This window comes from Rhincodon typus, chromosome 9 (genome assembly GCF_021869965.1).
Source record: "Rhincodon typus isolate 14 chromosome 9, sRhiTyp1.1, whole genome shotgun sequence".
Classification (NCBI taxonomy): Eukaryota; Metazoa; Chordata; class Chondrichthyes; order Orectolobiformes; family Rhincodontidae; genus Rhincodon; species Rhincodon typus.
In genome coordinates, this window is record NC_063340.1 from 20,249,557 (window position 1) to 20,251,930 (window position 2,374).

At 43.3% G+C, this 2,374-nt stretch overlaps 1 non-coding gene across 1 annotated transcript; it reads left to right on the forward strand.

The window, feature by feature from the left end:
• The first annotated feature begins 1,877 nt into the window (after nt 1-1,877).
• LOC125484123 lies at nt 1,878-1,990 on the forward strand. The gene has a single exon (XR_007262978.1). It is a non-coding gene; the product is annotated as a U5 spliceosomal RNA (small nuclear RNA).
• Nucleotides 1,991-2,374: the final 384 nt, after the last annotated feature.

The window sequence follows — 2,374 nt, forward strand, 5'->3', positions numbered from 1 at the left end:
GCAGTGCCACAACGATGCCACCCGAAGGTTGCAGGAACAGCAACTCATATTCCGCTTGGGAACCCTGCAGCCCAATGGTATCAATGTGGATTTCACAAGCTTCAAAATCTCCCCTCCCCCGACCGCATCCCAAAACCAGCCCAGCTCATCCCCACCTCCCTAACCTGTTCTTCCTCCCACCTATCCCCTCCTCCCACCTCAAGCCGCACCTCCATCTCCTACCTACTAACTTCATCCCACCCCCTTGACCTGTCTGTCCTCCCTGGACTGACCTATCTCCTCCCTACCTCCCCACCTACACTCACCTTTACTGACTCCATCCCTGCCTCTTTGACCTGTCTATTTCCTCTCCACCTATCTTCTCCTCTATCCATCTTCTATCCGCCTCCCCCTCTCTCCCTATTTATTTCAGAACCCCCTTCCCCTCCCCCATTTCTGATGAAGGGTCTAGGCCTGAAATGTCAGCCTTCCTGCTCCTCTGATGCTGCTTGGCCTGCTGTGTTCATCCAGCTCGACACCTTGTTATCTCAGATTCTCCAGCATCTGCAGTTCCTACTATACCTGGAAATTACTGCCTCCTCCATCTGAAAATCCAAGTGCATCCAAGTAATTACTATGCACCTACAGAAAACTCCTACCTAAGTTTAACTCGGGAGCTCCAGCTAGTTAGATGGTGATGATGAAATCGGACAGAGGGTTTGGTCGTGAGCCATAAACGCTTGAGTGCATTGTTGTAAGTACTTTATATACAAACTTCCGCAAGCGTTTGGTAATTTGTTCTGGCGCCGATTGTGGTGGATATTCAAAATCTGTGCTAAAAACTGCGGATGCTGTAAATCAGGAGCAAAAACAAAGTTGCTGGAAAAGCTCAGCAGGTCAGGCAGCATCTGTGAAGAAAAAAAATCAAGAGTTAACGTTTCGGGTCCGGTGACCCTTCCTCAGAACCCTGATTAACTCTGATTTTTTTTCTTCATAGATGCTGCCAGACCTGCTGAGCTTTATCAGAAATTTTGTTTTTATTCAAAATCCGTGCCTAAATATCAACAATTAAAATGATAATCGCTAATCAAGCATCGTTTTTATGGTCAAATGGACCAAAAAAGGAGTCTCACCTTCCTTTTGCGGCGGCACGGTGGTTCACTAGTTAGCACTACTGCCTCACAGTACCAGGAACCTGGGTTCGATTCTACCTTTGGTGACTGTGCGGAGTTTGCACATTCTCCCCGTGTCTGTGTGGGTTTCCTCCCACAATCCAACGATGTGCCGGGTAGGTGGATTGGTCATGCTAAATTGCCCGTAATGTTCAGGATTGTGTAGATTAGGGGGATGGGCCTTATTGCGGTGCTTTGAGGGTCGGTGTGTACTTTTTGGGCCGAAGGCCCACACTGTAGGAATTCTGTGAAAAAATATTTTTGAGCGCAGCGGCAACCGAATTGAAAGTGATTTCCATATTTTCTGTTCCTCCGAGCTCTGTATGGTTTGTTATTATGTTCATGGCATTCCCATATGAAGCAATACAATTTACCTTACTGCATTAATTCAAAATTTTAATCCGAATGTTCAAACATATGTAGAGGATAAACAAACAACACGTCACCGATTAAATCAGAATTATTCACGTCACTGAACCTAGCCCACACAAAACTCAACTCATTTACATATCCATAATATTCAACACAGCACTTTACAAAGAAAAGAAATAAAACTTCATATTTGATAGTGGCTCTCCCATAGGATTTAATATTTCAATTAGTTCTCCTCATACAATGTTAATCTATGATAATCTATTTTGCTGGAATAATAGTTGTTGCAGCTCAATATAACGTAAAAGAGGGACGCTACTACTTGGGTGTCAGGGGTTGGAATCTTTTTGCAGTATACTCTGGTTTCTCTTCAGATCGTATAAATCTTTCGCCTTTTACTAAAGATTTCCGTGGAGAGGAACACTCAGAGTTTTCATCAATTTTTTGTGGCCCTGCTTTTGTGGGGCTGTACATTGTACAAAGAAAGATTATGTCAGGGTAAATTAGGAAGTTAGAACCGGCTTTGAACGTTGATGGTCTGGTCGCGTTTAACTACGCGGAAGCTCTGTAAATCGATTGTGAGGTGGGTAACGTAACGGTAGCAATAATGCAAAAGAGATAGTTTAGGAAGTTGTTAACCTTTTCTTAATTAAGTGAGTTGTTGACACTGCAGTTATTCTTTGATTCTATACGGGTCTCAGAGACTGGAGCTATGAAATAAAATTAAAAATAAATTATTGCAGATGCTCAAAACAAAAACAGTTCTGGAAGAAGTCAACAGGTCTGGCAGCATCTGTGGAGCGAGAAACGGCTAACATTTCAAGTCATAGAATCATAGAACTGTTATGATT